Here is a 13,779-nt window from a genome sequence, read left to right on the forward strand (position 1 = left end):
TATAAGGTAGTTTGGCTATTATAGTTAACCTCCTAGCGGGAATCTAACCGCCTCTTAAAATGATAATCCGCCCAAAATTCAATTATTATATGTTCTAAAAGATTCTATAATATAATTATAAGGATAAAATAAAATACCATTTATAATATATTAAATAAAAAACATATTTACTATTTTTCTTTTTAAAATGGTTCTGTTACCTAACAATTTGTATAATCTGTCGATCATGAATACAATAGTATCGGTGATAAATCCAATCAATATGCTCTAGAATTTTTCAGCAGTATTCCTTAAAGTGAACTTTATAATGAAGATCGATAGAAAAATAAATCAGCAATCAGCCAGATGCAGGTAAATGTATACATTATTTACCGTAGTTAATATATTATAATATTATTAAATATAAAAGAGTTAGATATTATTTTTAGGTATTTAAGAATTATATTGCTAAAGCAAAACTAAGCTTAAGATCAATCTAATAGTTTAGTTTTATTCATAATTTACGTTTTGATATTTTTATTGTTGCCTGTTAATACTTTTCAATTACTATATCATATATACAGTTTCAATGAATTTAAACTAAATTTTAAATGCTATATTTTCACAACTGTAAGAAGGTGAAGATGTTTTTTCTGAGGTAAAACTTTATTATACTAGAGTCTGGTGAAAAAAAAAATCAGTTATTTCACCCCAATGTTTGATTACTTTAATGAAAACTGTGTATAATTAATATTAAAAAATTGATGAGTCTGCCAAGTATAGTTATAGGGAATAAAAAATGGCGGCTGTTTCAAATCGTTAAAAAAATATATTTTTTTCATTCCGAGCTCTATATCTTTAAAAGTACCAACAACAATAGAAAATCTAAGAGAGCATCATTTAAAGTAGAGTAAATTTGCTTAAATATGAGCCCTAATAGAGCTATTTACGTTCAATAGTTCCCGACATATGAAGTTGTTTTTTGGGCAGGAAGACCAGCAAAGAGGGATTTTTCAACAAGACAGTAGAGAGAATTGCATTTCCATTGGGCTCGTAAACATGTTGATGAGGGATGGAAGCGTTGTTTATCTCCTGGCGGGTCATCATCATGATCGACATTTTAAGATGTGGAACGAGGAAACCCAACGCTTTAATGCAGGCATGACTTAGCTAGCATGGCCTTATGGCGGAGTTTGATAAATGGTCTGGGCATAATATCGAGTTATTGAAAACTTTTTCTATAGTAAAACTTTAAATTTAAATTTTTCTTAGTTATAAATCAATAAATCGTTTCTGGCAGCAATCGTTATGAATTTTTTCTTGAAATTATGAACGATTTTTTAAAATTTATTTATTGTCATTTACAACTGAATTTACATAAAAATATTTTATGTTAGATTACATCTAGTAAATTTGATGGTAGATTATAATGGTATTATACAGGCGTGTAGAGAAACTACCCATTGGTAGCACTCTAATAACATTTCTACATTAGATCTTGAGGTCATCTTCTTTTCTGGCACCTGTGTTTAATATCAACACAAAATTAAATGTCTTTAATATTTACAGATTATTTTAAAGTATAGTTATCCCTAATATACTTCCTCTATGGTTAATGTGTTAAGCTATTCCGCATTTTAAGACCAGTCTTTATTGTTTATAGTTCTCAATTTAGCTCGATGAATCGATTTAACGGAGACGAACCAAAGTATCGAAAATTTTTAATATTAGTGACCGAGAATTGCCTAACTATTATTTAGAAAATTATAACGATCGGAGGATTTTACGAAATTAGGATTTTAGGAAATTAGGAGGAACATATACTAAATGGTGTTTAATTTATAATTTCATGGGTTGTTCAAACTTTTCAATTTCATTTTTGGATATAGTTCAATTACTATGCCTTTGAAAACATATTGACAGACAATAAAAATAAAATACGAAAAGGAAAAATAAATTGGTATGCGTGCGCGCGATCCTAAAATCAATAGTACCTTCATTTCGTAAGTCTCCGAAAAAATTAAAAAGATCCTAAAATTTTGAAATAAATCGATGCACAGTAACTCGTTCTTGAAATCGAAATCTTCCACATCCCTCACAACACATATAAAAGGTCCAAATATCTAATAAATCCAAAATGTTAAAAATAGTATTCATATTTATAATATATTTGTTGTCTAAAATCATTAAAACATCTCAAGGGACTCAATTATCTTGAGAATCCGAAAAATTCAAATAAATGATTGAAAGAAATGGAAGAGGAAGCAAGGTTAGATTTGCATGGTCAGGGAGTTTATAATAGAAGGATAGATATTTGGTTCTAGTTAGATTGGTTACATGTGAAGTATTAAGATCTTTTGTAATGGATAGAAAGTTTAAACCGTTTGTCCAGTAAATGTTGTAATAGTCGGAATCGATGTGCAGTTTCCTCCTTTTCAGTGTTGTGTGAGTATCCCTAGTTATTCGTTTGTCTAGATGTGGTCAATGGATACTTTCATGATTCACAATAACTGATTTTGATTCTTCAAATGGCCAAATCTGCTTGTATTTTTTCTTAACTCTACAGTACGATTAGAATTTGCAATGTCTGTGTGTGCTTAGTAATAAGTATTATTGGATCCTTATTTTAATTATCCTTATTTTAATTATATTCTGTATCATCTTGTTTTATTCTCATTATTATATTAATTTATTAATTGTAAATTTGTAGATTTATTATTCACTTCAAAGTCCTTTCAGTTATGTTTATCATTATTATTTTTAATTTAATTTTTTTATCGTTATTATTTTTAATTTAATTATTATTATTTTGTTAAAATAAATAATTTAATTTCTATCCATTTTAGTCTCAACACATTTTATTTTTCTTAAATGTCCGACGTTTCTACGTCTATCTACTTATTTAAATTTTGGAACTAAATGATTTAAAAACTCAACTTATGTAGGCTATTCTGCCAAGGCCAAAACAACAATTTCTAATTAGTGAATATTCACATTAAAACCAAAATTAAAATTCATTTATCACAGTCACTATTTGTTAATATAAATAATAAAGATAAAGTTTTAACAAATAGTGACTGTGATTAATGAATTTTAATTTTGGTTTTAATGTGAATATTGACTAATTAGAAATTGTTGTTTTGACCTAGGCAGAATAGCCTGCATGAAGTTGAGTTTTTAAATCATTTAGTTCCAAAATTGTATAAAGTAGATTGTCCTTGAGGATGGCCGGATTGGCCGAAACGTTGGACTTTTAAGAAAAATAAAATGTGTTGAGACTAAAATGGATAGAAATTAAATTATTTATTTTAACAAAATTAACCAGTCTCAAGAAAGTGTTTAAGATTATATATTTGTATATATAGTTGACCATAAAAGTTTAAATATAAGAAGATGGTCAGGGTTGCGGTCGAAAATGGAACAAATAGTTTATAACTATTTTAATGTCTGACGTTTCGCCCCACTTTGCAGGGCTTCATCAGGGCTGTTCTAAGCGGAAGGTTGAAGAGGAACCTTTCGTTGTTCTTATGTTTAAGATTATAAATTTATTATTATTTTATTTTTATTTTTTACTTTATTTTCATTTTAGTAGTTGTTAGTTAAATTATTAGTTGTATCACTTGAGATCAATGCATATTGTACTTATCTAGCTTAAAACTTGAATAGCCTCCACAACGCCTTAACAGGCAAAATTGTAACAATTATATTTCACTTATGTGTATCATTTTTATGTGTTATTGTGGCAACCACCGATAGATGTTGTCATCTGTTCCGACCATACTGGATGTAATTCTTTAAATGAATAAAATAAAATAAGGTAGCGGATCTGTTGGACAGGTCAAGAGAAACATTATTAAAGGATACTGCAGTCGGTAGGTCAAATTATGGAATAAAAAAATCTAAATTTACAAAAATTACTCCTATCTGAATTTTTATAAGTGGTCTTCTTCAATTTGCGAACTGTTTATAGACGATTTCTTTATATATAAATTTGGTTTCACTGTATGATTGAAATATTCACGCCGTTTTTCAATTTCAGGCTCTTTTTAAATATTGCTCGATTAAACTATCTTAAAGTCTCCTCTTCCCGTATATTATAAATATTTCAAAAGAGATATAGGACCGTCACTCCCTGGGGGTCTTAGAGGGCGGGTCCAAATTTTTTTATTTTTATTTTCATTTGTTTGTTCAAATTTTTCTGTTTAACAAATTTTACTTCCTTGGTTAGTTAGTTAGTTCAGTCCCCTGAATGTCCGAAACCTGAGGATTGTGTGCCCTCCTCTCTGACCCCCCTGACCTGTAGTTTATTCAGTGAACAATAGCAGAATCGTCTCTTGTTGTTTATTGATCGGTTACGTTTGAGGGTATTATCGATAGAGGATGTTGGGCAAGAACCTACTATCCTTGTGCACTTTCTAATTCATATTTCATCAGCTCCTCTTTCCTTCACTATCAATCAACGTTTCGTTCCGGAGATTCCTCTATGCCGGAACTCTTGAGGGTGTTGGCGAATCCGGTAAAAGAATGTTACCTTTCACCCCATTACTCGATCCAAAGTGCATATATTAGATAATTATATGCTAATTGACAATCTATTATTCAGATAGACTACTTTCGAAAAATTGAAGTTATTCATTATAGGTTTGGAAATAATGCGTAGTCTGTAGCTTAAGATTCGTGAATATTATGCTTAAAATTCGTTTTGACAGACTCTTAATAGATCTCTTTTAATAGGACCGGACTTACCTAATAGCTCCTCTAGGCCTGGGTGTGGAGTACCACGATGTCAGGAAGCAAATGTTGAAAATATATTTGTTTAAATTAGGAGACTTATCTCCAAATTTAAACAAGGTTGGGCAAACAAGGGTAAACAAGACAAGGTTGGGCCTTACTCATTAGAAAGTAAATCAATGCTCCATAAGACAATGCTTACGTACGGGCCTTCTAGAAGTTGGACGAAAAGGATCCCAAGCATTTCAGTGAAATATCCTGAGGCGCTTTTAGGGCTCATTGAAAAATGGTTCTACTTGTAGAAAGCGTAAAAATAAAGCTTTATTGCCTGATAAATGATGGGTAGGGTATGTAAGAATGGTGTTCCTTGAAATCTCAAAAAAAAAAAAAAAAAAAAGGTGAACAACAGCACTTTATTGTTTTTTTTATTTAATACCAGATCAGCCTGGTGTGCCTTACATGGTTAATTTGAGAGTTAATGTCTTTAACAATTGATTATGGGAAGGAGGGGTTATAGTCTCATACAAAAGACACAAGAGAAAAATCTCTCACAGCAAAGAGAAAAAATAAAATAACATAGAAGTAATGACAATAATTGAATTGATAAATATAGAATTTATTTACAAGTCGTGATGTCATGCAGCAGCCTGGGGTTCAGTCTTCGGGTTGTGGTTGGGTTCCCCAAGTTGTAGGTAAATGGGAGTGGAACTTCATGAACTTTTTTTTTTATGTAATCCTCTATTGACTCCATTTGTAATTCTCGATGCAATTGGCTATTTCTTACATACCAAGGATCATCCACTGCAATTCTTACGACTTTATTTTTAAAATATTGTAATTATTTAGTTTTCGTAAAGGATGTCGCTCCCCAGTCTTCACAGCCATACATCAGCAGTACCCTAAGAATTATTTTAAAAATAAGAATAGCTGTTTCTGGTTTTAATTTGGATTATTTATTTAGGATAGGATATAGCATTGCTAATCTTGGGTAGGTTTGATATTGATATGGTGATTCCAGTTAAGTCGGCGATCTAGGTGAATTCCCAGGTGGAAAATATGTTGCTTTTTGTTTTTTTAAAATTAAATCAATTAAACTTGTGGTAGAGAGAGAGAAATACTTTATTTATCTATGCTGGCTAAATACATTAGGTTGCTATCTCACACAGCATACTTATCAATCCGTAATCGGACATATATAAATTACACATACGTGGTATAATCAGAAAAAAAGAGATACAATAATAAGATATAATAAACAATTTTTTTCCCCTACAGTTTCCTTTTACATTCAATTGCGACCTGTACAACAAATACAAATGTTTCAATTCATTCTTATTTTTCCTTCTCATTTCTGCTCCTCCAATTTCACCCTTTTACAATTTTTTAATTCACCCGATCAACAAATTCACCCTCCTAGATCCTCTTCAGTGACCCGCTAAACAAATTCAATATTAGACGGCAATGTGAGATCAGACCATCATTCATAGTCACAGCAGTAGATCAGTTTACCAAACAAACAAATAGATACATTTTACGAGAATAAGACTAACACAGAGATTCAAAGGAAAATATAATAAAAAGCCGGTTACAGGAAACACTTGATTGGATAAATAAGTTTAAAAAAAAAACAAACAAAAATACAATAGTCTAATAAAATAAAATAATTTAATGAATAAATACATTATAATAACGTAAAACTTCAAAAACCTGGATTTGAATCAGACAATTTTGACAGTAACAGATAATTTTCTGTTTCACTGTAGCCCTGAGTAAGCCGTGTGGGTTTGGGAACCTTCTAGGATCCACTCAGGTTCATGAAGCGGGTACTCTTCGTTGAGTAAATCTGTTGGTCGAGCATGATTCTGACCAAATCAACTCCCTGCACAACCGTTGGTCTAGTAACAGAACTTCCTGATGAAGTACTGCACCCATGGCCTTTTGTGTGTTGTGGTGGTACAGATTTAATTTTTTAATATATATAATTAAAATTTAATGTGGGAAAAGTGGAAGAAAAAACTATAATGATCCCATTATTAAAAATAAGGCTTAAAATAAGTTTTCAAATACTTTTCCGGATCCCCCTGGTGGAACTCATCTTCTAAGTGGAAATCCCTTAAAATATGTTCTGCCTCTACTAGCAACCCCTACATCCCATCAAGAAACATCCGCTTAAACGTTTCGATCTAGTAAGAGTTATCCGATTGGTTTCGTTTACCTGGTTTTTCATAAAGCGTTTCATACAATTTTTGTTATTATTTGATCTCCTTTTTAATATAGTTACTTCTATGAATTGATTATTTTCTATTCATATTTGAAGGAAACTTCAATGTTTAATTTCAATATGGCAATAATTTATAATCAATACTTTTATTTACGCCTTAATAGCTATCAGATATATTAAACTTTTTTCCAATTCTTTATTGGACTATTTAATGTCCTTATTATAATGCACGGATAATACACAAAAAAATGATTCTCAAGTTATTTTCATAAGTGATATATTATGCAATAAAATTAAAATTGTCATTATAAAAATTATAGTAGGAAGATAGTCCGGGTGGCGGTCAATAAAGGCACGAAATAGAAAAAATATTTAACGTTATCCAACGATTCGCCTTTGCAGGGTTTCGTCAGGGCTAAATGAAAAAAGGTACAAACATTGTAAGAAGTAACAAACAATTAAAACACATACAAAAAGAAAATATGAAAGTATGCAAACAAAAATTTTGTTTTTAATAAACAAAAATAATAAGCTTAAAGGAAGTTTAAAGGGAGCGCGGTAGCACCGTAGTAAGGCGTGGTGCTACTAACTCCAAGGATCTGGGTTCGAAAGGGCAGAAACTTGTTTTTTGTTACACTGTAGCCCTGTGTAAACCCTGTGGGTTCTTAATTGGGTAAAAATCTGGCGGTCGAGCGTAATTCTGACCAAACCACCTCCTTGCACAACTGTTGGTCTAGTAACAGTGCTTGCAAGTACTGAGCCCCTGATCCTTCATGGATTGTAGTGGTACAGATTTTAATTTTAAGGAAGTATAAATATAAATGAATAGGAAACTAAATACTAATAAATACAGTCAAGAGTGATACAATTGTAAATACGTACTTTAAACAATGTGGGGCAAAACGTAGGTTAACATTTTTTTTTTTTTAATTTATTTACTGATAATTACAACTGTACATAAATACATCAAGTAAATTTGAGGAAATCATAATGGTATGGTACAAGGATGTAGAAAACTATCCAATGGTAGCACTCTAAAAACATTTTTACAATATAAGGTCTCGAGGCCATCTTCTTTTCAGATGCCTCGGAGGATTGCCCGAAATAAAAGAGGAAGCAAGATTAGAAACTAATGGGTTTGAGTGGTTAGGGAGTTTGTAATGGAAGGATTGATATCTGGTTCGGGCTAGATCGGTTACAAATGAAACATTATGGATGATTTTATTTGTGACAAAATAGGGAGCATTCAGGATTTTGGATTGGATACGAGAGGAATTCGAATGTTTAGCGGAGCCCCAGAGCTCAACCCCGTTATGTCCAGATAGCCCTTATAATTGCCATGTAAATCAGTCTTTTGTAATGGATTGGAAGTTTGGACCGTTTGTCTAGTAAGTGTTGTGATAGTCGAAATCGACGTGCAGTTTCCTGTCTTTTCAGTCTTGTGTGACGATTCCAGGGTAGTCGTTTGTCCAGATGTAGTCCAAGGTAGCGGATCTGTTCAACAGGGGTAAGGGCAATATTATTGAAGTATACTGTAGGGCAGTCAGTAGGTTTACGACGTAGGGTAAAGGTAATTTGATGGGATTTGTTGGAATTTATTTTAATCCTCCAATTACGACACCATTCTTCGAGGGCTGTGAAATGGGATTGAAGAATCTGGGATGCAATTAAAGGGTTATTATTAACAGCGAGCACACATGTGTCATCGGCATACGTGGTGAGGATAGTGTTAGGCTTGGTTGGGATGTGTGCTGTATAGATAGGTTAACATTAAATAGTTTTATCTACTATTTTGAAACCTTTATTGACCGCCACCCGGATTATCCTCCAACAATCTACTTCATACGGTCAACTATCTTCTTCTAATATAAACATTATTGTTCTAACAGGTTTAGTGTTCTTTTAATTTCTAAAGTAATCTCAATTTTATAAAATGTCGTACCAAAAGTCTTTCAAATACAATGGAATCTCGGATATCTTCCATTTATCTTACAATCTGGGTCCTGTTTCCAGAGATCTTATGTAAAACTATGTATGATGAATATAGTTAAATTTTGAATAATTATATTGTAACTAAATTTTATAGGATTTTCAATAACAAAATAGAAGAAAAGTGTGAAATAAAATGATAATATATTCAACCTGGGCTCTGTTACATAATAAAGTACAAACTAATACTATTAATCTTGTAGATTTATCTTAATTCAATTACACTGACTTGTACAATAGTAACTTGTACTTTAGTATTTTTTAATTCCTGTAATATCACTAATAGTCATTCCTATCATGAAAAAATACGTATTAGTATTATTACCAGACTATTTTCTACACTTGTACTATCAACTAATACTATTAGCTTTAATTATTAGGCCCAGATCGTTTCCCTATTGGTTATCAGACAAGAAGGGATGAAAGCAACTTGTAATTATGTCTATGTACATATTCATCGAAAGTGATGGGATCGGATTGTTTGTACAATCTTAATAATATGTTTCTTAATAATATTCGTTGACAAACTCTGGTTAATTGAATATTTACCGGTCCACTCTGGATATTAGGTGTTGGTAATCCAACCAACGTTAATTAAGTGTGCGCCCAGTCAATTAGGTTAATGCATTGGCTTCGTACATTGAGGTCCATATTATATTACAGACCACGGGTACTGTTTGAAGTTTAGGGAAATTCGATAAAGATAAATTCAATCGAGTCACTAATTGCATTTGTTATCTAGTTGGAATATTCGCTTTCAACCATATACATTATTTTTTTTATATATAAAAAAATACAATGTAACTGGGTCGGCTAAAAAATAAATTTGTTACTCCTGAATCCCAAATATTCTACCCAATAGCTCATACTAGTATAGCTTGGGTAGATAGAATTTGAAAATCAAAAAATTCTTTTCTATAAGGAACATTTTTCAATAAAACTGTAATTATTCTCGTAAGAGATAAATACAAATTTAAGTGGAGCGAGAAGGTTTGTTCGAGACTGCGATTTATAACAAGTAGCTATATATTTACATTATATTTTTCAAGTTGAGAAATGTATTGAACTAAACATCTTGCAAATAGCCTGCTATTGAGAAATTATCCTACTTCTGTGCTATAATGGACTCAAATTGTTTATTAACATGTATTAAAAAAAATTTTTTTTATTTATTATATTTATTGAAATTTACAATTATACATTCAGTAAATTTGATATAAATTATAATGGAGTGATACAGGCGTGTAGAGAACTACCCATTGGTAGCACTCTAATGACGTTTTAGTAGGTCGCTTGGCCATCTTCTTTTTGGCGCTTCGGAGGATTTTCAGGAATGGAAGAGGATGCTAGATTAGAAATTAGTAGGTTTGCGTGGTCTGGGAATTTATAACAGAAGGATAGATATCTGGTTCTAGTTAGATCGGTTACATAGGGGACATTAAGGTCATTATGTATGATTTTATTTATGATAAAGTAAAGAGAATTGAGGATTTTAGATTGTAAGGAGGAATATGAGGAGAGGAATTCGAAGCTCAACTCCGTGCGTCCAGATTGGCCTTATTACAGTCATGTAGATCAGTCTCTTGTGATGAATTGGAAGTTTAGACCGTTTGTCCAGTAAGTGCTGTAATAGTCGGAATCGACGTGCAGTTTTCTCTCTTTTCAGTCTTGTGAGAGGATTCCAGGCTAGTAGTCAAACAAACAAAAAAAAAAACAACAAGAAAATTAATAAATTAAATATAAAATTGTTCAAGATGAGAGATTTGGGTATCATAAACCTTATTTTTATCTCTCATTAAAAAAAAAATCATTGATTTCTAAGCTACCCGAGATAGTTTTCTGATAAAAATGTAGTCAGAAAAAATTTCGAAATCCCAATTTAAACATTTCAGAAAGCACATACTCTAAAAAATGTACTTAATTTTTCAAAATGACACTTATTAATTTTTTTTTTTAACCAAACTGCTAAAAGTTAAACTGAATCCGAAGAAGTTTCATTAGGATATACCCATGAATGGTCCTGTTTGCTAAAGCAGCAAATACCACGTGCTCCTATTCAGGTATTCTATGGTGGCGGTTCCCAAATTGGGTGATGTGGTAGTGCCCCCAGTTTATGCAAGGGGGCCGCAAGCGAATGGCTCTTTTTCAAAAAAGGAAAAGCTAAAATTAAAACAGCTAATAGTTTACTACTAACTTACTAATTACACTTTAATCTAGTTGATAATCTGAAAAAGAATATTTATCTTGTAGGAAGGTATCACAAAATAATAGAAAAAACTATTTATTGTTAACTAACGTTTCGTCCCACTTTACAGGGCTTTCAGATTAAAACAGAGCGAACGAGCCCTGAGGAAGCCCTGCAAAGTGGGGCGAAACGTTAGTTAACAATAGATAGTTTTCTTTTACTGTTTTAATACCTTTATTGACCGCCACCCGGACTATCTTCCTACAATCTACTTCATACGGTCAACTATCTTCTTCCAATATGAATAATATTTATAAAAAAATCATTACATTAAATGCACAAAAAGTGAAAAAGTGTTGTTTGGTCAATTTTAATCTTTTTGAGTTTTTTTTTCCCCAATTTTAACCAGAAAAAACTATTTTTCCACAATTAATATTTTATACATTTATACACTGGATTAAAACTTCTACCATTTGAGATTAAACTTATATTTTTTTTAGATTTTTTTATTAATTACAGTTATTTATTTATTTATTATATGCAGTTTGGCATAAGGCAATAATTGAAACATGATACACGCTAATGTCCAGATACCTTTTGCATGGTACAATGAGGTAATTTAAATTTCCTTTTATTGATATTGTTAGTTTTTGACAGTAAGACAATTAAAAAAAATACCTATATACACAATAAAAAGAAATATTAATTAAAATAACCAATAACGTAAATAAACATAAATGATAATTAATAAAGATATTAACGATTAATACACTTGATTAATAAATACAAATATATCTCATACTTGTTTAATTCATCCACAAAGACCTCAATGTTCCATTTGTAACCGATCTAGCCCGAACCAGATATCAATCCTTCCATTACAAACTCCCTAAACACTCAAACCCATTAGTTTCTAATCTTGCTTCCTCTTTTATTCCGGACAATCTGAAGCGTCTGAAAAGAAGACGGCCTCGAGATCTTATATTGTAAAAATGTTTTTAGAGTGCTACCAATGGGTAGTTTCTCTACATGCTAGTACCATACTATTATGTTTTCCTCAAATTTACTTGTTGTATTTATGTACAGTTGTAAATATCAATAAATAATTAAAATTAAAAAAAATATTTGTTCAATTATAATTATTATTATAATTGAGTTAGAAGTGTTGGTCCAGAATGGAGCAGAATAAGTTATTATTGGATGCATTACTGTTATAAGAATTTCTATTAAAGAATAGAGTGGGAGCGGGTGGCTCAGAAGTAAGGCATTGTGTTACTAACTACAAGGACCCGTGTTCAAATTGTTTTCTATTTCACAGCCCTTTCTTTGGGTTCGAGTCCCCTTCGCGGTCCACGGTACCTTTAATTGGGTAATAATCTGGTGGTTAAACGTGATTCTGGCCAAATCACCTCCTTGCACAACTTTAAATCTAGTAACAGTACCACCTCCTTTCCAAGTACTGCACATCTGACCCTTCATGGGTTGTAGCGATACAGATTTAATTTTAATTAATCAATTTAATAATTAACTATTGCATTTGTTTTTAGACTAAACTGGTCTCTTTTACCTAGATTTTTTTCGGATATAGGTTTGCTAATGTTGGAAGATGTAAAAAATGACCGAAAATGGAGTTTTCGATTTATTGCCCCAGAACTCTCAGTTGTTAAAAGATTTTATAAAAACATCGTATGTAGTTATCAAGATTTTTTTACTTCCCTCGTATAAGATCGCCAGAGGATCTCCTTTTTTTTTTGCCCAGTGTATTATCCCCTTGGATGTTATTGAATTAGTTCCGGGGGTCTTTACCTCATAAAACCCCGACATGGAGTTCTCCAGCTGCTGGAAGTCCAGGTGGTGGAGCGGAGCTGTTGGTAGCACTGCTCTCCCCTCCACCTCCACTGTCGTTCAGTCAGCCCGGTTTCTCGCCGGAGGTTATTTCTAAGGGGCTAGTGTAGTTCTCTTCAGATAATAATTGTTTATTATCCAGTCTATCGTGTTGTGTCCACTTTGTAGGTTTATTTGTGAGCGCTGGCGAGATAGTTGGATACACGATAGGTGAGTTACTTTAGGTGTCAATAAATACATCATATATTTATTCTTATTACATAAATTTTGTATTGATGCATGTTATGAATTTGTATAAATACTTTGTTGTCGAATCCTAATACTTCGATTGAACATCATCATGAATGTTCTTATATAGCATTAATCCTTTTTATCGAGGGGTTGGGTTCAGTCCAAGGTCAAAGCCGGGGGATGTTATTGGCGGTTATGATCGAAATTAATTATATCTCACTATATTAATGCATACTTAAATTAATTCACAGTTGATTATGTATGGAATTTATATGGATTGACAATTAATATTACTACATTTTTTTCTTCATATATTCATAGATTTTTTTCCTCTTATTAAAAAGTTTGAATTGTTGAAAGATGTTGAAGGTTGAAGTTGAAGGTTTTTATTATCTGTGTTGTGTTCGATTTCGTTGATTAATATCTTTAATAAGATATTTATATTATTAAATTCGGAATGAAAAAAATTAAAAATGGTTATATTAATTGGTTAATTACTCTAGTGAACAAATTTTATTAGTAACGTACATTTCGTATATGCGATTTAAATTATCCATAGACATTTAACCTTTATTGAGTGGGTTATTTAAATTATAAA

The 13,779-nt window shown here is 31.5% G+C and overlaps 1 protein-coding gene across 1 annotated transcript in view; it reads left to right on the forward strand.

Moving 5' to 3' along the window:
* Positions 1 to 13,019: 13,019 nt before the first annotated feature.
* The window catches only part of corn (cornetto), a gene marked incomplete in the record, with an annotated part of 269,163 nt that continues 268,403 nt past the window's right edge, over positions 13,020 to 13,779 (forward strand). Inside the window, 1 exon segment of the mRNA XM_067051957.1 lies at positions 13,020 to 13,160.

Source organism: Halyomorpha halys, unplaced genomic scaffold (assembly GCF_000696795.3).
Source record: "Halyomorpha halys isolate HHAL.00 unplaced genomic scaffold, Hhal_1.1 Scaffold88.1, whole genome shotgun sequence".
NCBI lineage: Eukaryota > Metazoa > Arthropoda > Insecta > Hemiptera > Pentatomidae > Halyomorpha > Halyomorpha halys.